This window comes from Dasypus novemcinctus, chromosome 3 (genome assembly GCF_030445035.2).
Source record: "Dasypus novemcinctus isolate mDasNov1 chromosome 3, mDasNov1.1.hap2, whole genome shotgun sequence".
Taxonomy (NCBI): Eukaryota; Metazoa; Chordata; class Mammalia; order Cingulata; family Dasypodidae; genus Dasypus; species Dasypus novemcinctus.
Window position 1 is genome coordinate 7,027,216 of NC_080675.1, and position 14,292 is coordinate 7,041,507.

General features: G+C 39.6%; 1 protein-coding gene across 2 annotated transcripts in view; it reads right to left on the reverse strand.

Annotated features, from left to right (window-relative positions):
* CCNK (cyclin K) overlaps positions 1 to 14,292 on the reverse strand; it is a 31,532-nt gene that overhangs the window by 17,002 nt on the left and 238 nt on the right. Inside the window, exon 2 of one of the 2 annotated variants that reach the window (XM_023589398.3) lies at positions 760 to 936. The exons of the other annotated variant lie outside the window; for it this stretch is intronic. The gene's annotated coding sequence lies outside the window, so the exon portion shown is untranslated. The remainder of the gene's footprint in view (positions 1 to 759; positions 937 to 14,292) is intronic. 2 annotated transcript variants of the gene reach the window in all.

A 14,292-nucleotide genomic window follows, 5' to 3' on the forward strand; every position in this document is an offset into this window, starting at 1 on the left:
TAAGGTGACAATATTTAACAAAGTTATATATGCATTTGCTCTTTGACCTAGCAATGCGACTTTTAGGAATCTACTCTGACAACACCCTCACAAACATGAAAAAGATTATTCACTGCAGTGGTGTTCAAAATAGCAAAAATCATAAACAACCCAAATGTCCATACAGGGATCTGGATAAATAAAATATAGTACATTAACACAGTGGTGTACCATGCAGCTAAGAAAAAAAAGAATGAGAAAGCACTTTAAGTACTGGCATGAAGAGATTTCCCAAGATTCGCAAGGTGTACAATAGCACACAATGTACGCCATCATCTGTGGGAGAGGAGGAGAAATAACAATAGACATCTCTATTTTTACCCCCAAATAATAAAAAAAAAAGTTGCCAACAGGGAATGGGGAAGAGAACAGGGTGCAAAGGACAGGGATGGAAACTTCTCTGAGTATGTAATACCTTTATATGTAGCTTTGACTTTTCTTTTTAAGATGTATTTTATTTATTTCTCCTGACCCACCCTGTTGTTTTTCACTTGCTGTGTCTGTCTTCCCTGTTTCCCTAAGGGGCATCAGGAGCCGAACCTGGGACCTCTGATGTGGGAGGGAGGTGCCCAATCACTTGAACCACCTCCACTCCTTGCTTTTGTTATATCTCTTTATGTTTTTCCTTCCCATGACTCTTGTTGCACCGGCTCGCTGCACCTGTCCATCACGTCAGCTCACTGACTTCTTTAGGATGCACCAGGAACCTCTGCTTCTCACCCTGTTGTGTGTCTCATTATGCTTTTTCTTCCTTTTGTCTCTTGTTGTGTCAGCTTGCCGCACTTTCCCACTGCGTCAGTCTGCTGTCGTCTTCAACTGGCACCAGGATCCGAGCATGACCTCCTATGTGTAGGCAGGAGCCCAGTTGCCTGAGCCACACCCTCTTCCCAGTTTTAACTTTTAAAAAAATATTTTTAATTAATTTACTGAAGTACAGCACTCATACATAAACAAATATAAACAATAAGTATATAATAATAGTGGTGAACTTACAAAACAAACATATAAACATCATACAGGACTCTCATAACTCACCCTACCACCAATAATTTGCATTGTTCTTAAATCTTTTAAATTAATGATTAAAGAGCATTATCAAAATATTACTATTAAGCAAAATATTTTCCCCCAACCAACCCTATTATTATCTTTATATATTTATATATGAATATACATAAACAATTAAGTGTATAGTAAAAGTTATGAACTTACAAAGCAAACATGCATAACATCATACAGGGGTCCCATACATCAACCCTCCACCAACACCTTGCATTGTTGTGAGACGTTTGTTACAAATTATGAAAGATTATTGTCAAAATCCTACTACTAATCATAGTCCTTATTTTACATTTGGTGTGCTTTCCCCCCAACCCACCCTGTTATTATTTCTTAAATATATTTTTTTATGACAGAAGTTGTAAACTTATAAAACAATCATGCACATGTGCAGAATTCCCAAACAATACCCCTTCATCAACACACCACACTGTGGTGGAACATTTGCTACAGATAAGATAATATCATCTGATTGTTACCATGTCCACAGTGTACATTTGGCTCACATTTTTCATACTGCCTCATTATTACCACAGTACATCTTTCACACAGATGCAAGATTATATTATTACTGCTAACCACAGTCCATAGTTAACTCCAGCTGTATTTTCCCCATGCTTCTCCACATTCCCAACACCCTACAGTAGTGATATACATTTGCTCTAGCTCACAAAGGGTACTCTTGCATCTGTACCATGAACCACAATTCTCATCCACTTCTTGGTTTACTGTGCTATTCAGTTCCTAGATTATTCTCTAGCATTCTGTCAATTGGCATTTACATACCTAGACTACCATTTTCAGTCACATCCCCATTTATAAACTAGCTGTTACCCACTGTGTTACCATTCACTCTATACTCTTCCACACTTTCACAGTAAAGCTAATGAAAACCTCTACATACATTAAACATCAGTAGTCCACTCAGTCCTCCTTTTATCTCCTTTAAAAATCCACTGCCTACCACCAGGTCTTGAAATTTTCCCACATTTTCTTCTGGAAGCTTTATGATTCTTGCTTTAATATTTAGTTTTTTAAATTCATTTTGAGTTAATTTTTGGATAAAGTGTGAGAAGGGGTCCCCTTTCCTTCTTTTGGATATGGATATCCAATTCTCTCAGCACCATTTGTTGAATGGACTGTTCTGCCTGAGCTGGGTGGGTTTGACAGGCTAGTCAAAAATCACTTGACCAGAAATGTGAGGGTCTGTTTCTGAACCATCAATTTGGTTCCACTGGTCTACTGTGTCTGCCTTTAGGCCAGTACCATGCTGTTTTTACCACTATAGCTAAACAATATGATTTAAAGTCTGGAGATGAGGGTTTGCTTTTCCTTGTCATGGTATTTCTGAGTATTCAGGACCCCTTACCATTCCAAATAAATTTGATGATCGCATTTTCAATTTTTTCTTTAATGCTGGTGGAATATTGCATTGAATCTTTGTACCAATTTGAATGGATTTATTTAGTCCTCCAATCCATGAGCATGGAATGTTCTTCCAATTATTTAGGCATTTTTTGATTTTTTTTAAACATTGAGTTGCAGTTTTCTGAATACAAGTGCTTTACATAGTTGCTTAAGCTTGTTCCTATTTGAGTTTTATCTGTTATATTTTATTTTCATCACTTTTTTGGCACTTTACTACTTTTATAGATATAATCTGCATTTCTAGACTCTCTTCCAGGCCTCTCTCTCCTGTCTTTTCTTTTCAGGCTCTAGCACATCCTTTAGTATTTTCTGAAAATCTGGTCTCTTGCTTAGAAATTCTCTCAGTTTCTGTTCATCTGTAAATATTCTAGTCTTGCCCTCATTTTTGAAAGAAAACCTTGCTGAATATAAGATTCTTTGCTGTAAGTTTTTCTCTTGCAGTATCTTAAATATATCAGACCACTGTCTTCTTGCCTCCATGGTTTCTGGTGAGAAATCAGCACTTAACTTTATTGGGTATCTGTTATGTTATGCTTTGCTTTTTTCTTGCTGTTCTCAGAATTCTCTGTCTTTGGCATTTGACTTTCTTATGAGTATGTGCCTTGGAGTTGGTCTACTTGGATTTTTTTTGGATGGGATATGTTGTGCTTCTTGGACATGGATATCGATGTCCTTCAATAGGGTTGGGAAATTTTCTACCATTATTTCTTCAAATATTCCTTCTGCCCCTTTTCTCTTCTTTTCTCCTTCTGGGACACCCATGACACGTATGTTTGCACGTCTTTTGCTGTCATTTAGTTCCCTGAGACCTTGTTCAATTTTTTCCACTCTTTTTTCCATCTGTTCTTTTGAATGTTCACTCTCAGAGGCCATTTCTTCAAGTTCACTAATTTTTTCTTCTGCCTCAAATCTATTACATGATTCCAACTTTTAAAAATTTCACTTTTTGCACTTTTCATTCCCATAAGGTCTGCTATTTTTCTATGTATGCTTTCAAATTCTTTGTGCTCATCCAGTGTCTTCCTAACATCCTTAATCTCTTTAGCCATCTCATTGACTTTATTAAGGAGATTTGTTTGAACATTTATGATTAGTTGTCTCAACTCCTTTATGTCATCTGGAGGCTTATCTTGTTCGTTTAACTGGGCCATAGCTTCCTGTTTCTTGGTGTGGATTTTAATTTTTTGTTGGTTGTCTTCGCATCTGGTTTACTAGAGTATTTATTCTGGGTGCAGATTTTCTCTCTAGTTTAAGGCTTCTTGCTCTTTCTCCCTTGCTGGTTGTGCAGCAGGAGCCAAGCATGTAGTTGGTGCTGTAAACTATGGAGGCTCAGGCTTCCCTCATTGTGCTAGGGACCAATGAAACGTCTCCCAACTTTCTCCTTTGCCAAGGGTAGGGACATAGTCACAGCTGTGTGGAATAATCCAAGTGCAGGTCTAGACTGTGGTTGCCCAGAGAGACTGATGAAGCTTCATGTCCGCTTCTCCCTTGCCTGTAGCGGGGGTTGAGCTTCAGATGTGGGCAGCAATCTACACAGTGTGGGTCTAAGATGACTGCAGTTGCCCCGGAAGACTTCCAGTTTTCAGTCTGTGCCAGTCAAAGTTACCTGCAGTTACCTGAACATGCTGGTGCAGTGCCTGCCAGCCTCCTCCCTGCCAGAGATGTGGCTGATGCCCTGGCTAGGGCTGCAGGCTGATCTGGGTGAGAGAAACTAGTTCCTCCAGTCACTGAGATTTTCAGTCAGCCTGGCTTCCCCTTGGGCTGGGGGTGGAGTCAAAATGGCAGCCACTGGTCTCTTTCTGACTTGGTCTGATTCACGCTCCAGATGTTCCCAGGGTTATATCTTAGCCAGCCAAGTCTAGCAATCAGTAGCCGAAATCAGCAGTCAACCATTTCTCCCATTTTTGGGAAATGGAACTTCTAATGCCAGCCACACAATAGCTCCTGGGGCAGCTCGTGCCGCCAGAGTAGGATACTCACCCGCCTCCACGGCTTGGCCTGTAATTTTCCAGAGAAGCTGGTGCAGGTCCCCGCAGACCTCCCTGCTGGAGGTGGCACTGGACCTAGGCTACAGCTGCAATCTGACCTGGATAGAAAGAAGTTGGTCCCCACCAGCACTGGGATTTTCAGTCCTCCCTGCTTCCCCTCGTGCCAGGTGCAGAGTTAAGATGGTATCTACTGGCCTCTTTCTGGCTTAGACAGACTCAAACTTCAGCTGTTCTCAGGATTGTAATTTAGCCCTCTGAATTTACTCATTAATAGCTGAAATTGGTGCCCAACTGTCTCTTCCTCCCCCGTTTTTGGGAAGTGGAGCTTTCAATTTCAGCCGTGAAACAGCTCCTGAGGAGGCTTGTGCCTCCAGTGGAGGATGGGCACTGGCCTCTGGGGCGTGGAACGCTCTACTTACGAGTCTTCTCTGCAGATGGGCAGTCTCCTCCTTCCATTCTTCAAGGATGTTGCAGGATGCTTTTCTGGCCTTCTGGAGCCCCAAACAGGTGCTTCAGCTAGTTCCAGGGAGCTCTGGGTATTTACTAACTGCCCTGTAGCAGGAGCTGACTGTAGGGGCTCCTTACTCCGCTGCCATATTGCCAGTTCTTCCCCAGCTTTAACTTTTAAAGAATTCTTTATTTTCATATAATTTTAGATTTACAGAAGTGTTGTAAAGATGGTACAAAGAGTTCTTGTATAATCCTATATAATCCTCACCCAGGTCTCCAAATGTTAACATCTTACATCAAAATTAAGTAATTAACTTTGGTACAACATTATAAATGAAACCAGTCGTTTGGATTTTACCAGTTTTTCCAAAAATCCTTTTTCTGTTTCAGGATCCAATCCAGGATACTGCATTTAGGTGTTTTTTCTCCTTAGTATCTTCTAACATATGACAAGGTCTCATTCTCCTTGTTTTTCATGACCTTGAGATCATGAAAAATACCTGAAGAGTACTGTTCAAGCATTTTGTAAAATGTCCTTAATTTGTATTTGTCTGACTTTTTTCTCAAGAATAGATGAAAGTTATGGATTTGGGGCAAGAATGCCAGAGAGACAAAGTGAATTTCTCATCACACTGCATCAAGAGGTTCACAATATCACCATGACTTGTTGCTGGTGATGTAAACTGTGATCATGTGGTTATCTTTCCTTTCCATTTTCTATTCCTTAGACATGAGTCACTAAGCGCAGCCCACACTCAAGGGGAAGGAATTAAGCTTCCCCTCCTGGAGGGAGAAGTACCAAAGAATTTGTGGACATACTGTTAAAATCATCACAGCAATTAAATATTTTGGGAGAGATGATTGAGGCTAGGCAAATATCCTGTTTCTCTTTAAAAGTTTCACCCATTCATCTGAAAATCTTGCCTGCAACAATTATTATTGGGGTGTTTTAACGGTGATTTTCTATTTCCTTCCTTTTTTTCTACATTTATTATTTTGAGTTTTTGTTAAGAAAGATTTGTCTCTTCTACCTCATTTATTTATTCAATCATTTACTTATATTAATATGAACTCATCGGAACTTATTGTATTTTTGGGTTATAACACAAAACTATCATTATCTTGTGACTTAAATTGTCCCAGTGCTGGCTACTAGGAGTTCTTTCAGATTGGCTCCTGAATCCTTTTGTAACTTTGAATTGTGAATCGTGTAAATATTTTACATATTCATGAACTTAACTGATAAAGAATAAAGCAAATCCTAAAATTGAAAATACACACAATTGGATGCCAAACTCATACCAAAATTACACAGAAAAGTATTTCAGTAATTTCTTGGTTTATTACATCCTTCGTGAGAGATATTCTAATGACAAAGAAATCTAAAGCTTCTTTGATAATGAATTTGTTAGTAGTAACAGTAATACTGTCATTTTCAAGCAGTTTTATGTAAAGTTTAGGATTAAAACAAATAAATATTAATGTAAAGGAAACAATAATATACACAAAATCAAAAGTTAAAAGAATTAACAGTGAAACATTCGGAGAAAGACCATGATCAAAACGGGGAAATACTAAATAAAACAGAGGTTATGGCTAAGAGATTTCAGAGAATCAGGTCATTCTGGAGGTTATGTTTTATGTTGGTCTCAGCTAGATTTCACAAAAACTACTACATTAAACAAAGCCTCAACCGAAAGTGCTCCTGAAGGCCCTAAGGACCATGGACAAGCCACAGAGCTTCATGAAATTAACACCCCCTCAGTGCGCTCTCTCAAGGAATATGTAAAAAGTGATTTTCCCAATATAAAATAGTTATACTCATTTATAAGCCCCCAACCATGATCCTTCTACTTCTTTTATTTGAACCTATTATTTTCAATTTATTAAGTTTATATCTCAGAAAGGCTATGCAGGTGGCGCCCCGAAACCCAGCAGGTATGTGGTTAACTCCTACCCTCTAGCAGTTCCTCAAGCTTGCCCTGTTGCACTAACAAAATGATGGACCAGTCCCACCCTGAAAGCAAGGAGTATCTTCAGCTGCAAACCAAACGATTCCATTCCTCTACCCCATAGTATCTACATCCCTTCTCAGCCTGAAGGAGCCAGAGTGGACATCATCCCAAATCCCTCAAGATTGAGAAAGGAACAAAAATGGGTGTGTGTGTGTGTAACTGCTGACTCAAGCAGATTTACTGTGTTGTAGTTATTATCTTGTATTGAGTAATTTGTAACATTGATATAAAAATAAATAAAAATATCAAAGGTTAAGGAAAACCTCTAATGTTAAATTTTAATTGGAAATAACATAAATTATGTTTAAAATACACACACACAGAGTACCCAAGAATAATGACACTAATAACAAGAAATACATCTAGATCCCAAATGTTTAGTTTTTCAAACATTACTATTCTCTAAAGGGAACCAGGACTCCCTGGAGAAACATTTGATTCCGGTCTGGGGTAGGGGCTTGCCTGGGATATGCTCAGACCAACTGAACTTATCAAAGGGACTCAGATGGGCTGACCATGATGGGTTGTCACTGGACAAATTGAGGGTAATTTCAATATTAAAAAGCAAAATGACTGTGATTGACTGTAAAATAGTGAATAAGCAATCCATGAGTCCATAATAACATTCAAAATAAATACAAAGGATAAATCTACCTTGCTAGCATTGCAAAACTATTGCCAAAAAAAACACACCTGTAAATGAACAAAATCATCAAACTTGACATCACCAACCTGCCATTATGTGCCTCCTGAAGTGAATCACTGTAAAAAAACTATCACCCACCTGTGATGTAATATTCCTATTCCCCTCCCACCCAAAGTCTAACTTAAATCCAATTAAACCTTTAGACCTAACTTACAGTTTACAGTCAATAGTGGGGGTAGAACAAAAATGGGACAAAAAGGAAACCATTAGACACTCCCTGTCTCTTCAAAAAAGTCAATGTCATGAAAAAACAAAAAATGTGAGGAGCTATCTGAGATTTTAAAAGACTAAAAGACTTAACAACCAAATGTAATGGGTAAACCTTGACTGGATCCTGGTTTAAAAAAAAAAAGCTACCTAAGAAATTCTGAACAATTAAGGAAATTTTACGATGCATTATATAATTAGAGGATATTAGGGAATTACTGTTAATTTTCTTGGAGATAATATTACACAGGAGAATGATCTTATTCTTAGGAGATGCAGGCTGAAGTACTTAGAGGTAATGTAGGTTACTTGCTTTTAAATTGTTTAGCCAAACTACACAGCCGCAGAGCAAATGTGGCAAATGTTATCAGGTGTCCAATCTAGTACCAGTAGCCATTGTATTATTCTTTCACATAATAAATAACTTTACCTCCTCTAGATAAGAATCCCTTATAAGCCAAGAAATTTTTGCTTAGAGTTGTTATATTTTTTAAAAATTAAAACATTTTTAAGTGAATTGCAGGACACAAAAAGTGCACAAATTATAACTGTAGGGTTGATTTTCAAAGTGAACACACCTGTGTACCAGCATCCCAACCACTCTTCCCATGCCTTTCCTAATCACTAGGCCCCAGAGAGTCACCACCCTGACCTCCATCTCCATCAGTTTTGCCTGTTTTTGCAGGTTTGTGGAATGAAACTGTATCAAATCTTTTCACCTGGTTTCTTTTGCTCAATATTACATATGTGGGTGTAGCAGTTTGATATTATTGATGAATTCCAAAAAGAAATACTGGATTATGTTTGTAAACTGGGCATATTAGATTATATTAGATTCAGAGATTTACTTGATTAAACCAGTAGGGCATTGTGTCCCAGCCCCTTGGTGAGTGGGGACTCACAGATAAAAGACAAGGCAAAGGACAGGGTTGGAGGTTTTTGATGTTAGAATTTGATGCTGAAGTCTTAAGCTGGAGCCCCAGGAAGGGAACACACAGAGGAAAGAGAAGCAAGCCCCAGGAAGAGAGGAACCCTGAGCCCGGAGAGAAGCAAGACCTGGGAAGAGAGGAACCCAGGAAGCCTGAACCCTGGCAGACACTGGCAGCCATCTTGTTCCAACACATGGAAATAAAGACTTTGGTAAGAGAAGCAATTTAGGCTTTATGGCCTGGTATCTGTAAGCTCTTACCCCAAATAAATACCCTTTATAAAAGCCAACAGACTTCTGGCATTTTGCATCAGCAGCCCTTTGGCTGACTAATACAGTGGGGTTCATTCCTGTTGCTGCATGAAGCAGTACTTGTTCATTCTCTCGATTACAGCAGTGGTTTTCAACCAGGAGCTATTTTTCACTTCAGGGGACATACGGCAATATGTGAAAATATTTTTGGTTGCCATAACTTGGTGGGTGGGGAGGATGGGCTACTGGCATCTAGTGCTAGAGGCCAGGAATGTTGCTGAATACCCTACAAGGCACAGGATAGACCCCCAGAACAAAGAATCATCCAGCCCCAAATGTCAATAGTAATGACGTTAAACTCTGCTGTGTAGTATATTCTATTCCATTAATATACCACAGTCTAGCTATCCTTTCTACTGTGAAGAGACACCTGACGCGTTTCTGGTTTTTTGATTATCAATAAAAGTGATAAACATCCATGTGCATTCTTGTGTAGCAGAAGGCAACTGGCCAGTTGGCTGAGGGTATCACTACCTTGGTGTATCTATAATTTAGTCACCATACATCAGTTGGGAATCTCACTTTAAGACACATTAACCTAACAGTTCTCCATGCACTTAGTGACTCAAATGAATGACTATTCATTATAAGCCAAGCCTCAAAGATATAGTAGAGAACAAGAGAGACAAGGTCTTCGCCCCCTAGAAGCTTACATTCTAATGGGAAAGTAAAAAAGAAATAAAATACGTAAATATTTGTCAGGTAGTGGTAAATAATAAAGCATGGTAAGGGAGAGAAGATGAGTTAAGGGCTATTTAGGCAGCACTGTGTAACAGAGAATGAAGGGAGAGATTTTGCCGAACGGAGTTTGAGAGACAATAACAACGGTACAATTAATGTCTAATATGGGCCTGCCCCTAGACTGAGGTACTGGGGAAAGAAACAGGAACATCATAACTGGTGGTGGGGCAAAAAAAGGCAAAAGACTATTTCACATTTCACTGAAAACAAAGGGTGATAGTGAAAAGAAAAACGGGGAAGATAAGAGCTGGTTTTGATTGAGGGGGGAGAGGAAGGAAGAATTTGGTTCTATACATATTAGGTTTGAAAACCTTGTTAAGATGCTTGTGTGGAAATATCCATCAGAGAGATAAATAGGCCTGCTGAAATCCAGAAAGAACATACCTATTTGGGATTTACCTATATAGAGCTGGCATCCAAGATCATAGTGATGGAGACAGGGATGGAGAATGAAAAAAAAGAAGGGCTTGGGGACAGAACTCTAAGGAACTATCAAAAGCAGGAAGAAGAATCACCAAAGAAGCAAGCAGTAGAAGGAGGTGGCAAAATTTATATCCTTAATTGCAAAAGAAGCCAAGGCATGCCAGCTTTAAGCCAGAGGTAGCAGTCAACAGTGAAAAATGTTCAAAAGTTAAAAGGACAAAGAATTAAGAAAATTACTAAACTGGTGATCTCCTCAAAGAAAGTGACAACAAAGAAGAGCAGAGGGTAGGTTTTTGTTTTGTTTCTTGTTTTATTTTGTTCTTCCAGGGGAGAGGAGAATGAAGGATGTCTGTAGGCAGAAGAAAAGAAGGACTAAAAGAGCCAGAGCAAGCCAGAGGGGATACAATGGCCCAGGAATAGTAAAAAGCACAGTAAAAAAATTAACCTTAGAAAGGAGACTCTTTCTCTGAGACAGAAGGGGAAGTTTGAGGAAGTTATAAAGTCCTCTAAGGTAAAGGGGAAACTCATGAAAGGGCACATCCATTTTCTCTGGGAAGTACAGTGCCAAGACATCAGCTGAGATGAAAGGGGCAGAGTGGGGAAAAGGGTTAGGAATAACCTAGTAGGGATGTGATGGAAAAGAATCTCAGTCCACAAGTGGATAAATCATAAATATATCGAAGCTTGTTTTACCTAGCTGTCATTGGCCAAAGCCAATACTCTAAGCTTTTAGACTCTGGGGCAAAATGAAGAACACAATGAAGTGCAGTGAAAATAAATGCACATAAATAGAACAGAAACTGCCTGCTAATTCATCTCCCTGAAAAAGGTCTTGCCTCAGTCTATAATCCTGCTCCTTATTACCTTTACATTATTTTTTCAAAAGCCTCTGAAGTTAGAAATTTTCTTATTAGCAGCTCATAATCACTGTGAAAATGACTGAGAAATCTATAAGCTCTACAAAATAAAAATTTCTCCATAAACATATAGCATGTCATTAGATATGTTATTTATATGAAGAGAATTCATTTTTTTTAACATATAAAATTACGTTCTCAAAGCTGGAAATGATAGTAAAAGTCACTACTCAATTCTCTCAACCACTACAGAAATTCCCTCTTAACAACAACATTTAGTCACTCACTAACCTTTATTTGGCCATTTTCATTGAGACCATATTAATTTACAAAGCAGCCTATGGCATTGCTGGGTGTCAATTATTGGTGTTTACATGAATTACTGTATTACTCTCTCATTAATTTTTATCTGTTCTGTTCGCCACCCAGGTGTGTATAAATCTGGTAAATCTATGGCACAGAACACCAAATGGATAAACTTTACCATTCGTCAACTCTCTATAACACCCACTATTTGCTCTAGCTTCCTAAGCCTTGAGAGCAGTAAAAAAATATACATTTCCCTTTATCTGTTGCTTGCCCTTTAAATAAGTGAAGACTATTTTTATGTATACTTCTCTCTTTTGTCTAGTAGGACAGGAAGAGTGATTATGTTCAGGGTCCTAAGGAAAACCTAAAGGCAACAGTTTCAGTAATTCCCCACCCACTGTCACTCTAGTAAATTTAAAAGAAAATATGATTTGTGTCACCTGGCTTTTTCTTATTGAACCTCTGCTAGTTTGAGGGAATCAGCTCTCCTTCCTCAAGTACTCACAAACTCTCCTCACTGCTTTCACAAATATATTTTAAAACAGATCACTAAGGAGTTTCAGCATCTGAGGATCATCTAATGACTCTCTGTGAAAACTGAGACATTTGCCAGTCTCCAGTCTTCTATCAATAATTACAGTTTTAGGATTCTTCAAAAGCTATGAACAATGACTTTACAATCTTATGTGCAAGTACTCCTGGTATATAATTTATCTGCACCTGAAAATATGAATTGATTTAATCTAATCAGATAAGAGAATACTACAGCTCCTACACTCTGATTTATTGTACTTACTCCACTCAGCTAACATGGAGTTGAAGAAAGTCAACCACCACACCATGGAGCCTAGAGTGCCTACAACTGAAAGCAGGAGGATTGCATCCAATATTCATGTGGAATCTAAACCCCCTCTTGACACAGATGTGGAATGGACACAACCAAGCCAAGATCCACAGGAAGGAGGAATACATAAGGATCAGAGTGGACTTAATGATATTCTATTCATGAACTATTGTGGTTAATAATCAAGAAAATGTGGCATTGATGTGGAAAAAGTGGCTATGGTGGCTGCTGGGTGCGGGGAAGGGGAGGAAGAGAAGAGATGTTGAGGCATTCTCCGGACTTGGAGTTGTCCTGGGTGGTGCCCCACGGACAATTGCCGGATGTTGTATGTCCTCCCATGGCCCACTGGATGGAACGTGGGAAAGTGTGGGCTATGGTGTGGAACACGGGACATGGGGTGCAGCGATGCCCGGAGAGGTACTCACCAGATGCAATGGATGTGACATGATGATGAGGAGAGTGTTATTGGGGGGGGAGGGGTGGGGTGGGGGCGGTGGGGGCAATGGGGACCTCATATTTTTTTTAATGTAATATCTTTTAAAAAAATGAATACATTGAGTAGAATTAAAAAAAAAAAAAAAAGAGAATACTAGAAGAAAACATTTTTTTCCTTTTAGACTCTTGGGGAATTTATCACTCTCAAACATAACTTCCTGAAATGAACTGGCTTATTTTATAGGCCAAAATTATGACCTATTTTTGGCTTTATGACATTCGATTTTAGAAACGGCACTTAAAATTTAAGAACATCATTAGCAATATTGTTTCCTTATTGCTTGTTGGTGCAAGCTTCATTTTCAAAATGGTAAAAATGTTGAAACACTTAATGCAAGAACCAGCCAATAGTTTATGAATCACACAAAGGAAATGAGACAATGGGGGGGGGGATCCTAAAACTAGACCTTAATGATAGTTACTCTGAAAAAAAATTAACAATCCTGGATAATCATTACATTTAGAGTCAAGACTATCTAACAGGTAAGGATCCTGATCCTAAGTATACTAACAATTTTAATCAAAATGTCTACTGATACCACCACCGCTACTATCATCCTTAATCCACAATGAGAGCTTACTACATGTCAGGCTCCGTTATAGGTGCTGGGGATATAAGACTGCATAAGAAAAAATCCCTCCCCTCAAGGAGTATTCATTATAGCAACATCATTCATTCAAACCTTTAATGGGCGCCTGGAACTAGAAGACACTGTGCTAGGTATTACCAAGTTTGCCTTAAAAATATAAAAGGCCAACCTCAAATAACTGCTTTTAGAAGTCGTTCCTAATGACAGACGACTTAGCGAAAGCTACGTTTAACTGGCAGTCCAAATTTAGGGAACGTTACCCATCATACTTTGTGTACATCATAGTTTAAGAGCTCTTGGATAACCTCTAGACTTACTCCCCAACTTTTTAAAGAACAATTCCTCTAGTATCAAGCCAAACCTAACCAAAGCACCCAGGAGAGCTACGCTAGGCAACTATCATGCCTAAGCAAGATCTAAGATACCCGCCCGCGGAAGTGCCTTTTCCTCATTCCTAATCCCAGCTCTCCTTACCCGGCTCTTCACGTTCTCAAGTCGGAATACCCCAGAGGCGGCACCCAGTGTCTTTGATTCTAACCAAGGCTGGGACCGATACGCCTCGAAATCATTGGGAAAAAATGGGCAGCCTGCGGCTGAGAACGTGCGCGCGCGTGTTTAAGAGCCTTGCTCCTTCTCCCCAACCTGCGAGCAAGCCCCCGAATCCCAACCGCCCCTCACTGAGAGGCGCTGCTTGCCCCGGCTTCCGGCCAGGTTCCCTGGGCCCCTGCACCTCAGACACTCTCCCGAAGCCCGCTGGCCGACCCCGCAGAGCCGTGTCGCCCGCTGAATTCAGTCGGAATCGGGGGTTAGTAGAGAAGCGCAACCAAGGGAGAGAGACTCCGCCAGGGGACGGCGGCAGCAGCCATATCCTGCTCCGACCTCCAGGGACGCGGGAGGCGGG